At 31.1% G+C, this 12,497-nt stretch overlaps 1 long non-coding RNA gene across 1 annotated transcript; it reads right to left on the reverse strand.

The window, feature by feature from the left end:
- Positions 1 to 7,481: 7,481 nt before the first annotated feature.
- On the reverse strand, positions 7,482 to 9,531 carry LOC112492402 (uncharacterized). The gene is made up of 2 exons (XR_003056772.3): positions 9,211 to 9,531; positions 7,482 to 7,736 (listed from the first exon to the last, which is right to left on the reverse strand). It is a non-coding gene; the product is annotated as an uncharacterized LOC112492402 (long non-coding RNA).
- Between the last annotated feature and the right edge of the window lie 2,966 nt (positions 9,532 to 12,497).

A 12,497-nucleotide genomic window follows, 5' to 3' on the forward strand; every position in this document is an offset into this window, starting at 1 on the left:
TATTTATTTGTTGTTTATTAAATTATTTGATCCCTTGGTTTTCGGGAAGTACGAGTATCGGGTTTTGTGAAAATATTTTAAAAGGGGAACATTTCCAACGGAGTGAATAGTGAGGGTTTTGAGAGAAGATATTACTTCAATTGTTTATTATTTATTTATCTATTTAGTTGTTGGTATTAATTAAATTTCTTTATTTGGTATATGATTAATATTAAAGGTGTTCAGTAGTTAGGGTCACTCACTGAGATGATTAGCATCTCACGTTTTTAAATTCCGTTCCCCTAGGTCCAGGTTGGAAACGTTGATTGTCTAGGGCGAGCCCAATGTCTCAGTTCGTTGTTGAAAGTTCAAGAAGTATTTCTTCCCTTTTTTCCTCTCTATCTTGTATTGCTTCTTATCTGTCATGGTATTAATTCCACATTTATTGTATAATGCTCTGTATACTGTATTGGACGTGTAGTTATTATTTATGCACTGATTTACAGTTCTTTGAAGTGCTGTAAATTTGTGGAATCAATTCGTAGTAACGTGGGAGGAATAAGGGGATGTTTATAGAAGTGTGTTTTCAGTGCAGAAATTTTTTGGTAAGTCCTACCCTTAGGGGAGGTGCTGCCGGATTTTCCGTTGGAAGGTTTAGTGGTATTTCCCTAGGATCAGGGCTTGTCTAGGGTTCCGGGGAGGAATTCTGGACGGGTCCTGACACGACTAGTGGCCACCGGAAGCGTCGCCGACGGTGATGGGTTCCTGTGACCACAGCGGTTCGTCGGGAAATCGACTTTTCGGCAAGTTTCCAGTTGCACCGCCCATCTTTTCCCACTAATTCCGACCTCCTAAACCCAAATCCGGTGTCCACTTTCCCCAATTCTTAACAGATTGTGAGAATCGAGGGTCTAAAATTCGAGACCTTTCCTACAAGATTCCGGACACCTCAGGTCCGATCTCCAGAAAGTAAGACCAGATTCGTAATCCTTGTTTCACAAGCTTCGATTCGATATATTACTCGTAAATTTTGGTTTTCGTTTGTGTTTGCTCCCCGGGTATCCATTTGGGAGTTACCTGATTAAATTGTTAAAATAATTAGTTTTATGTATTGTGGATATTTAGGTGCACGTGTGGGTAGTGGAGTTGATCCTGCGGAAGATCTCAATTGATACACGTGCTTGAGGTGAGTGACCCATCTTCAAAACTATTTTGGGGACTATTAAAAATATATATTTTGTGTTATTTGAAATTATGGAAAATAAATATGCTGATATTGAGAGGAATTGATATTTAAAATTTATAATGCTAAATTATGATTAATTAATATATGTAATGTCACCGAATTATATTTTGGGATTGTGAAAAAATAAATATATATATATATATATATATATATATGGTACTAATTGAATTTATGAAAAATGTGCTATATATGTTTAATATTGAAGAGATTGTTATTTGAGCTTATGATGATGATTTATGTTGACTTAGTGCATGTATTGCATCAAAAATTATATTTTGGGTTTTTAAATAAACTATGTTTTAAATTGTTATTAAATTTATTTTTGAATTTATGATGCCAAAAGTTTATTGATTTAAGCATATATTGCATGGAATTCATATATTTGGTTTTAAAGAAGTTATGGATTTAAATTATGATCGATTATTGTTAAATTTATATTATGGAATTAATTACTTATAATAAATGTACTTATGTGGATTTAACCAAATATGAAATTTATGTGATTTTGATATAAATTGATTTTAAGATTTTGAGAAAAATAATTATATTAAAGTATTGAGTTTAAAATCCATATTATACGTTTGATTATTTATGGATTAGATTTTTATGGTGTTGAAAATTGTTATATTTAAATGGATGGATTTGAAATTGATGGATTTTAAAGTGATGGATTTATGATGAGGATTAAAGAAAAATGTTGGATTGTGGATTTGAAAAATGGTATAATTCCCACGGTGAATTTTGGAAAACTTGGTATTTTAATAAATTTGATAATTGATTTTAGACGCACTCATACAGTACTGGTGTTCTGTACTGTATATGTGGATATGATTAGCGAGCAAGTTATAATGTCTCCCGTGAGTTGCCATCGGACTGGGGCAGGCAAGTTTGATATTGGCCATAAGCCTGCCCCCTCCATGGCCGGGTTGACGGTTTAAGCAGCGGCGCTTTCAGGACGCCGAAGCAACCGTATGCAAGTTTCTCTCTTTAACCTTCTGCCGGATGGTGCTTGGGACACTAGTATCGTAGGGCATCACTAGTATATAGTGTGGTACGTTAAGTATTATTTTTCTGATATAAATTTCAAATACTAAAGTTTTAAAGCCGTATTTAAATTAAATGTATTTAATTTATTTATTTACCTATTTCCAATTAGTATTTTCTAAAATGTATTTATTCATATTTTATGTCACTTATTTTAAATTAATGTTATTAAAATGCGTCTTGCCATATTTTTATTATATAGATTGATTGAATATTTCAAAATGAATTTTATAATATTATTTTGCTATTTATTTTACATGATTGTTTGTAATTATTTAAATTATATTTTTTATACTATTTATTTTAGTTTATTAAATCAAATGTTACGAATTATGTATTGAATTTCACTTTTATGTTATATTTCTTTAATGCAAGTATTCTAGATTTATTTTATTATATTTATTCGTATTTGGATTATTTAAATTTTTTATTAAATTAATTATTCTTTGATTTTTAGAGCATAAAAGATTAGGTTTTGTGAAAATATTTTAAAAATGAGAACTTTTCCAACGGAGTGAATGGTGAGGGTTTTGAGAGAAAATATTATTTCCAATTAATTATTATTTATTTATTTATTTATTCCTAATTAATCAAGTGTACTATAATTATTATTACTATTATAATTTTATATTAGATAGGGTCACTCACTGAGATGATTAGCATCTCATATTTTTGAATATGTTCTCCTAGGTACAAAGATTGGTAGATGTTCGTCCGAAGCGAGTTTGATCTTTGTTGCTGTCGTATTTCGAGGAGTTTTCTTTCTTTTCATTTATTTCTATTGTAATATTTCTTTCCATCCTTTGTTGTATAACTTCCATACTTAATTGTACCCTATGATGCTCTGTATACTGTATTGGATATATTTTATTAAATACTGCATTAGTTTCCTATTTAATTTATGGAAGTGCTGGTTATTGTGGAATTAAATTGTAGTTAAGTGGAGGAATAAGGCAATGTATATGCAAAAGTGTGTTTTCAGTGCAGGGAAATTGTGGTAAGTCTAACTCTTAAGGGAGGTGCTGCCGGATTTTCCATTGGAAGGTCTAGTAGGGTTTTCCTAGAATTAGAGCTTGTCTAGGGTTCCGGCCCTATCTTGGACATGTCCTGACACCATGTCTCTATACCAAACCGTGGTAGTCAGCCTAATAATGATGGTCTTCACTTTGGCCATTCTAAAAGTTTTGACTATACTGTTTAGTATGCCCCCCAGCATGACTTTGATTTCGGATAGGTGGGAAATCATGGGGCTAAAAGTCTGCTTTTCCTCCACTAAAATTATTTACGGCCTGAGAGGCCTGCATGCCATGAGGTGCGGCTTGAAAAGCCTGCACTTCATATGGTACGGCCTATGGGGCTTGTACAATCTGTCCTTCTCGACCATTTTTAACATTATGGCCTTGGTCTTCAGTTGGTCCTCCACCATGAATTGGGTTCTGAGCTGGTGGGGGAATATAAGATTGTCATTCTGGTGCGACCATCCTCAACTTCATTTCCGTACGTTTTTGTCAGCAAAGTTGGTGCATCAATCTTTAATGTGTTACCTTCAAGCACGGCCTAAAAGGCCTGTATCTGTTCTTCTTGGCCAATAAATAACCTTGCACCACTCAACAAGGCTTGGGTAACCTACAATTGTTAACGCAACAAATACATAATGCCTTCTGGCATATGTAGCTGGGTCTCTTGGAATCATTGTTGGGTTTCTTGGAACACTTCCATCTTCCTTTGACCCTCTTTCAGATCTCAGGATAGCTCATGGATCGACTTCTAGGTAAACGTCTTCGTTGAGTCGATAGTCATGCCAGCTGCTTCCTTTTTTATTGTTGTTATGGGTGTTGGACTCTAGAGACATTGATTGAGTCTGAACTATTGTTCTCAATTGAAATTTTGTGTATGTTCCATCGAATGTGCAAAAAAAAATGTTGGAATAATGTCGGAAAATTTTCTAACAATCTATCGTCTTCTAAATATGAAGGCGTGCCACGTCAAACCTGTAACAGTTCAAAGAAATAAAAATTGTACACCAATTGAATCAAACTCCTCAGATGATTGTATTGATTATTGGATAACATAAATAATCTACAAAGATCCGATTGCCTTATGATTAAAGAACTTTTAAAATTAAAATTTCAACTAAGAACAACTTCGAACAATAGATTTAAAGAAAGCAAATTGTAATGAGAATAAACTAATTAGTCTATATTATTATAATTGTATATAGAGGTGTGTAGTGATCCTTTTTTCCAAACCAATGGAGCTTCAATTTATATAAGAGAGATTGGCTCAAATACTTCATGCGCTTTCGATATGGGACTTTTCCAAAATCCAAGTTCAAAATCATAATTTATATATGTGCAAGTTATGTCTCTTTGCCATCTCCGATCAATGTGGGACTAATGCTCTTTAATTGATCTTCCAAAAATAATATTTCAATGAATTAAAAAATATTAATTTGGAAAACTAATATCGTGGTCAAAACACAAGGCAATCATAATATTTATAAGTTTCTAGATTTTGTTGGGACAATCTTGCACTTTATCATAGATGCCTCACATGGCACAGAAAGTAAACAAGAACAGTAAAATTACATTAAAAAAAAAAAAAAGGAGTAAGGCTGCCCTCCATTCCAAGTTTTAAACGATGGGTCAATTATTTGTTACTGAGACAGAAAAGGGAACATGAAATTGAGGACAAAAAATTCCAATCCAGTTGTAACTAAAAACACAACCACATGAAAGGATATGTATAGAGCTTTCATCTCCTATAAATGTTGTTAAGATTTTCATCTCATATCTCTTTATTATTTCATGTTAAAAGATGAAAAATCAGTTTTTTATCCCAAAAAAAAAAAAAGGAAAGAGAGAGAGAGAGAGAGAGAGAGAGAGAGAGAGAAGTATTGAGTTATGTTATTTGAACTCTATTACCTTTTTTCTTTTTCGGTGAATTCGTTTTTCTTTAAAATATATATATATATATATATTATATACAGAAAGTACCGTGATCTTGTTTATATATCAAGCAAACAGCGATTTTTTTTTTTTTTTTAATAGCAATCAAACAGTGAAATTAAAAGTCAACTTCTACCATGCATGCATCAAGTTAGTTTAGAAGTATAATTTTCTATAAACAAATAATGTTGAGTGTGAGCGAAATAGCTATAGCATGTGGGAATTTCGAAAGATTGCTAAATAAAACACACTTCATAACTAGATTGGTAACTATAAATACAACTTCATAACAGAGATATAGCAGTAGATAGCTAATCCATACCTTTCATAGGAATATGAGTACAATATTACATATTATAATGTATAGAAACGTACAAAATACATCAAATATGAGAGTGTGCACGAAGACACCCCTTTATTTTATAAAATAAACCCGACGTTATTATTTAATACGAAAGCTTGGATTCTCTAAATACTAATCATCAACAGACGTCATCGTTGTAGTCTTCTTTGCATGGTCTTACTATTTGCAACAATTGCCATAGCATACACCAGGAATGATAAGGCAACCACAGCCAGGAGCACAATCCATGGGCCTGTGAACGCAAACTTCACCTGGAAACAGATTACCATCACCTTCAATACCTTTCATCATTATGTCAACCAGAAGAAGCTTGCCAGCATTGCTCAGTCTTTGAGCTAACCCATTATTATTCACTTCGACACAACTTACAGAGCTTAAGCTGATCATGGCCATCAACACCATGGTCACCATCACAAGGAATAAGATTTTTTTACTCTCCATGTCTATATATTTCTCTCTATATGTTTATTTATTTATTTTTGCTTTCACCTCTAAGTATTATGATGCATATAGCTTTCCCATTTGAATCCTATTTATTGGCCAAGATGGATAATGAATGGCTGTACAACCCACTTTTGGTGATGTTCAACGTGAGGTAGTAAGAGAATAAAATGATTGAAAAATAGTTCATTTAAAATTAAATAAAAGATAAAACTTAAATATAAAAATCTTTTTTGGTTTTTAAAGATGAAAGGTAACGGTAATTTTTGTTTTTGTTTAAAAGAAACACAGAAGTTTCAATCATTATTAAAGTACAAGAAGTTGTTGTATGATGCAACAGCACTGTTCTCGGACTACATGAGTAATTTCATGCAAGTGGTTTTACAAATATCAAAAAGTTATTCCCTCCATAGTGGCAGGATACGTACAAATATCAAGGTATTATTCCCTAGTCACTGTAATCGCGATGTTCTATTTCCATTTATTTATTTATTTTCTTTCTACATGGGTATCTCTACATTTTATTAGTTAATTTTTCTTTTTTCTTTTTTCTTTTTTTTGAACCGTCAGTTTTTTATTTTTTTATTTATTTTTCGTGTGGTCGTGATCACAATACATTTTAAATTACATTGCAAGAGATTTTTAATCTAAATCTAGTCCAACCCATGATTCAAAGGTATATTTTTAGTGGTTTTACTGTTAAGAGTGTTTTTATTGGATAACCTTCTATTATAGCCTGTTAATCTGTTTCATATTACTGTTATTATTTAGTATGATGCATCCGTTATTTCACCTTCTTAATGAAATTTTTATTTTCATCTAGAAAAATTGCATATTTTGGCAAAGTATAAAATTTGTTAAAATACTGTTATCTTAAGAATGGTACCTTTTGTTTTTTATAGGATCCAATATATATATATATATATATACATCTTTCCCTTTTTGAATAATTATAAAGTTAAGTTTAAATAAAGTACACAACCATTGTATTCCATTAACGTCCGAACCCCATCCTTTAATTAAGAATCCAATAATTATTAAAAGTAGATCTTACTTTAAAATAAAATTTACCCTATTTGAACTTAATTGGATATTTATAATAGACGATTATATTTAATATTTGCCTCATAGAACTAGATTCTTATTCAGAAATTCTGAATTTTATTAAAATCCAAGATTTTAGTTTTGAATATCTGGATTTTAATAAAATTCAAGATTCTAATTTTGACAGTAGGATTGCGCCAACAGTCGAGATTAGATTTGGATTTTAAAAAATGCACGTGCCTGCTACACTATCGCCCTTCTGCTTTCTCTTCATCTCCATTCGACCTCACTTCACCTGAAAACTCCATGGTCACGCCAAAGACACAGTTCAAGCTAATTCCATAGTCAGATCTATACTCTGCTCATCACACCTCCCAGAATTTTGGTTCACCCAAAAAAAAAAAAAAAAAAAAAGAGACTCAATTTGGAATCTATATATAAGTTTCAACACCGTCTACGCTGAACGTGAAGAATCCCACATAGATTTCCGTGTAATTGGAAATATACAACAATATTAGGATTCCTCCATGTGGGGGAAGGCAGTAGCTCATCAGATCTAGATGAGGCCAACTCCGAGGAGTGCGTTGATTGTCGCACCAGCAACTGTTGCCTTGGCATTTGATTCATCGTAGGCAAAAACTGGTTACAGAGGAAGATCCTAGTGAAATTTCTGCAGAAAGAGGATGCATTAGCAATCTGCAAAAAACAAACGAATGGATAAAACAAAAGACCGTATTTTATGAACTAATTGACAAAGCACAAGATTGTTCCAAGATGCACAGATAAGATAGTGAAAGAAACATTTGAGTTGTAATTAGTTTACTATTCTTTTAACCAGATCATCCATAAAAGTGAATAACAACAATACACAATAAGCTTCTCATATGATGCACATAAAAGTGACAACCTTCAGTTTCACATGCAAGTTTTAGAAGTATGAAATGACATCCTTAACCTTCAACACCAAATCATAATGTAAGAAATACAGAATATGCAAATGAGAAGCATTACAGAATGATGAAAAAATCAAAATGTTGTTCCAGCAAAACTGAATGATCCAAAACAAACACTTTATTATGATCGAAGTAGCTATGCATTCACTAACGACCAAATACAAAGAAAAAGGATGTGGCTGCAGTTGGTGAGCAATTGCCTATTAATTACGATAACAAACCATTTCTAAAGCATCAACCTCCAATTAATCAATTGTTCTCCCTATTATAGGAGGGGGGAGAGAGAGAGAGAGAGAGAGGGGGGGGGGGGGGGGGGGGGGGGGGGTTGAGGGGGAGAAAGAGAGAGAGATTTTTCTTAACTTTTGAGAGTCCAAGACTGAATCCCAGAGCAGCTGAAATCTCAAGAATAGCCTTTTTGGTCGAGAAACAAATGTCAATCATGTTCATTTGGGAGGAAATAAATATCAATAAATGATGGTCAAAAGCTCATTTATAAATATAAACAAAAATAAAACAGAGAGATTGCCTAATGGAAAACGAATCAAACCAGGAAACATAAACTAAAATCCAGACTAGAGAGATCAAGAACAGCTGAATTTAAACAACCTATAAACAATAAGGAATTATACGTGAAAACAAAAGCTTAGGGAAAAGAGAACAAGGGGTAGAGATCTAAAGAGAGTATGATGACTATTAGGATCAATAGAAGAGCAGGTGATGCTCTGAAAATTGATGGTGTTGGTGCTTCAGCAGTCTGTCACCTTCAACATAAAATATTTGGTGTTTCAGCAAGATCAGATAGCGAAGTCAAAAGAAAAAATTTAAATATTGTGGAAGTAACCCATTTATAAAAATTCAAATTTTCAACAGAATCAGCATACCCACCTGTGCTTTGGATATTAGATCACAAATACAATTATAACTCCCTACAAATCCAATATAACAAATTTTTAAATGTTCTGGAATTAACAAATTCTAAAAAATCCTATTCTTTCGATATAATCAGCATGCCCAATGGGCTTTGGATATTAGAACACAGTTGTCCCTCCCTAGGAACCCAATATATCAAAATAACCATTGTATAAAAATTCAATTTTTGGACAGAATCAACATAGCCAACGGGGTTTTGGATTCAAAAGGACAAATGGGTATTGCTAATTTATGTCAAAAAGAGTGCAAAAGCAGTTGTACCTTTTCGTTATGGTGGTCTCACTCTCGATTGAAGCTGCTCCAGCTGCGTTGAAGTTGGAAGCCAAATATATGGGGCATCCACAAAGACCTCCGATGGATAGCCATAGTTGTGCCTATTCCGATGTACCACAAACAAAACAATATCATCTCTCTCTCTCTCTCTCTCTCTCTCTCTCTCTTTTCCTTTACTGGATGAATGGATGGTCGATTTTAGAGATAAAGACCTAGTTTTTTTACTTTTATTAAAGATAGTAAGTGCATGCCTAGATTTCCCCACGAAAAAAAAAAAAAAAAAAAAGAAGAAGAAGAAGAAATAATAATAATAATAATAATACAAGGCATATCTACAAGGAATAAAGGGTCTAAAGTCCCATCAGAAAACAAAACGAAAGAGACAAAGCCCATAGGCCCAATTCATGTCTCGTTCTTTCTATTATTATTATTATGCAGAAATCAATATATATACATGGGTAAGGTTTATTTTTACTAAAAATGATGTATTAAATCTAAAATTTAAAAGATTTTAAGAGTGTTTAAAAGTTTAGAGGTATTTAATTTGAATTTTAAATAAGTCTATATAAGTGTAATGATATTCAATTCAGATTTTAATGGATTTTGTAAAAATTCATTAAAATCTAGATGTATTCAACTAGGATTTTGTAAAATTCTTTTGAAATCTAATAGTATTCAAAAAGTTATTAATATTAAAAGATTTTAAAAAATAATAGATTTTGATTAACAATGAAATTGTAAAAAAAAATTATTAATATGAAATACAATCTTAATCCCAAAGATTTCTTTGGATTCTTATAAATTTTTTTATGAAAGCTATTTAATTCCATTATAATCTATCAAATCTTTTAAAATCTATAATTCATTTTAAATCTATTAAATTATAGATTGAATACATCCCCTTAAGATTTTTAATTAATATTTTTGACAAATAATCATGATCATTGAAATGGTTTAATTGAGATGGTGAATAAAAAATAAAAAGTTGAAAATTTTAAATTCATAATTAATTGTAACTTCTTAACTCTTATACACGATTGGATTACATTAAAATGATTATTTATCAAAAACATTATTTAAAAACTTTGGTACAAGGAAGTAACCTTTATATATATATACGGAAATTCTATGGTGAGTACGGTCTGCATGAGAGCCGCAGTATTAGTAACGGTTTTTCATAGTATTAACGACGGTTTTTTAGAAAATCGTCACTAATACTATAAAAAACCGTCATCAATATTGTGGTCCGCATGAAGACCGTCCGCATCATAGACGGACTGTATATATATATGTATATATGTATACGGAAATTCTATGGTGAGGACAGTCCGCATGAGGACCGCAATATTAGTGACGGTTTTTCATAATATTAACGACGATTTCTTAGAAAATCGTCACCAATAGTATGAAAAACCGTCACCAATACTGTGAACAGCATGAGGACCGTTCGCACCATAGACGGATTGTATATGTATATATATAAATATATGTATGTATTTTTTACTTTTGCAATCATTCAAAATTATAATTTTTTTTCTTTGCATTTACTTATAAATGCGTTGTAAGCTACTACATATGTATGCCTCACACATTGATCAAGTAAACAACACATATATATGTTTTCATAAGTTTGAATATCACATTTGGAGAAAAAGACAAAGAAAAAGTGACCAATTACTGATTACGAGCATTATATATATGCATTTAGATGGTTCGTTAATTTATACTACTTTTACTTGCAAATGGGACAACTAGATACTAAGGCAACTAAAAGAACCTATTATCTCAAAGCTAAATGAGATCATTTGTAAAAAGTTGTGCTAATAATTTATATGCTTTCATTTCATGTAAGTGAAATCTCCAATTTGCATTAGACCGCTCTCTTTTATCTTTCTTTCTTTTTTGTTTTATTACTATAATAACAAGAAAATGCCTCAATCATCTGCCCTGGATTCAAATATTAATACATTTCGAAAATAGGATTAATTGCAGTTGGTAATTTCGAATTTCACAGTTTTGCATTTTATATTATTAACATTCTCATTATACAATTTATAACTTTGATTTTTTAATTTGTTGCAATCTTAGTTTTATTTAACTCTTGATTAACGACCAGTGATTGATATAAAAAGTTTATTAATTTTCAAAGTAAAAGAATTAAAATGCAAAATTTTAAAAATATTTTTTAAATTTGCACTTTAATACATTTTATTATTATTTTTTTTTTAAAAAAAATGATATAACTAAACTGTATTAAATTTTAAAATAAAAAAAAATACTAAAAGTACAAATTTTATAAAACTAATTTTTTAATTTTGTTCTTTAATATTTTTTTAATTTGAAATTTGATAAATTGTAATATCAGTTATGTAAAATGATTACTAAACCATATAAGAAAAAAATCAAAAAAGGTACAACTTGCAATTAACCCTTGAAAGTATCAAACAATTTCATTCAATTAACAAATCTTAATTATGCCAATTCAATATATATTTTATATTATATTATACATATGACACCACTCTAAGCTAAATAGAGCATTAATTAGTTAAGGTTATAGATAGCTCGTCACAGCTCTCCAGGCCAAACAATGTTGGAGGATTGATTATTAAGGGCACCGAATCAGAAGGCTCAAATTTCTCAGCGTGGTCTACTTTCGGGTAGGGATTTAATTCGGTTGCTTGTGGTTGGAGGGTTGGGAGTGGTGAAAGGTGAACATATATACAGATAACTGGTTGCAGATATCATAATTCTTCAAAATTTTATATTTTTAGTGATTAAATATTGGCGAATTTTTGACCGGTATCACATCGATACCCTTAAAAATTTTCACATTCTTTTTGCTTTGCAGGTTCACATTATGTTTCAAACCGATGATTCGATAGACCATGATAGAACAAAAAGGTGCCTCTAAACAGTAAATTTATAATAAACAAAAAAGTGAAGGCGTAAAGCTGCCACCATTCCAAATCTTAATTAAACAACGTTTCAATTATTTGTTAGTGAGATAAAAAAAACAGTTGTAACTAAAAACACAATCCTATAAAAAAGTATATATAGAGCTTTCATCTCTCTTGTAAATGTTGTTATGATTTTCATCACTTATATGTTCATTGTTTCATGTTAAAAGACAAGTAACCAATTTCTTATTGTTATTAAAAATATACATAATATATGAATATATATGTGGAATGAAGATATAAATAAAAATACAGAAAAATGATCAAATAAAATAAATCAATAAAAAAGATTGGGAACCTGTATTTTTCTAGATT

This window comes from Ziziphus jujuba, chromosome 1 (genome assembly GCF_031755915.1).
Source record: "Ziziphus jujuba cultivar Dongzao chromosome 1, ASM3175591v1".
NCBI lineage: Eukaryota > Viridiplantae > Streptophyta > Magnoliopsida > Rosales > Rhamnaceae > Ziziphus > Ziziphus jujuba.